The sequence below is a fragment of the Chanos chanos genome, chromosome 16 (genome assembly GCF_902362185.1).
Source record: "Chanos chanos chromosome 16, fChaCha1.1, whole genome shotgun sequence".
NCBI classification, from domain to species: domain Eukaryota; kingdom Metazoa; phylum Chordata; class Actinopteri; order Gonorynchiformes; family Chanidae; genus Chanos; species Chanos chanos.
In genome coordinates this window covers 11,040,491-11,041,147 of record NC_044510.1, presented here as the reverse complement: position 1 = coordinate 11,041,147, position 657 = coordinate 11,040,491, and the positions used below count along the sequence as shown (strand labels likewise).

General features: G+C 40.5%; 1 non-coding gene across 1 annotated transcript; it reads right to left on the bottom strand.

The window, feature by feature from the left end:
- trnal-cag (transfer RNA leucine (anticodon CAG)) lies at positions 1–83 on the bottom strand. The gene has a single exon. It is a non-coding gene; the product is annotated as a tRNA-Leu (tRNA).
- Positions 84–657: the final 574 nt, after the last annotated feature.

The following is a 657-nucleotide window of genomic DNA, read 5'->3' as shown; positions in this document are numbered from 1 at the left end:
TGTCAGAAGTGGGATTCGAACCCACGCCTCCAGGGGAGACTGCGACCTGAACGCAGCGCCTTAGACCGCTCGGCCATCCTGACATGCGCAACTCACATGATGACATGATATACCAAGCTTACTGTCATTATTATCATCACCACTATTATTATTTACTATAATAGTATGGCTGTCCTGGTTATTGAAGGTAGTGAGGCATAATTTGTGATGATGCTCTGAACATCTATAGGCCTATCACATGTGTTACATTTTGTGTCGCTCCCAAGAAAAATGCAGGTCAAATTAGTGGTTGATAAGGAATTGTAGGCACCATTTGGCGGAAAAAATGCCCCAACTTTTTCCCCTTTGTTCCGAACATTCCGTCATTTTATTGTGACAAAAGTCTGCGACGGTAAGGCTATACGTCGGCTATAATACTGATGGTAGCAAACTGATCCAATTAAAGCACATAGACTGCATTAGTGGGTTGCATCAAGATGCATAGATTATCATCACTGTCTTCACGAACAAACGTCCGATTGGATTTGGCCTTCCCAGGTGTACCCCACTAACAGAGAAAACCAGTAATTCCATCTCGAATTTATTTTTGAATTTATAAAAGTACATCATAAAATACACTGTACATTATAAACAGTATTTCTCGTTTTAAGATAATGT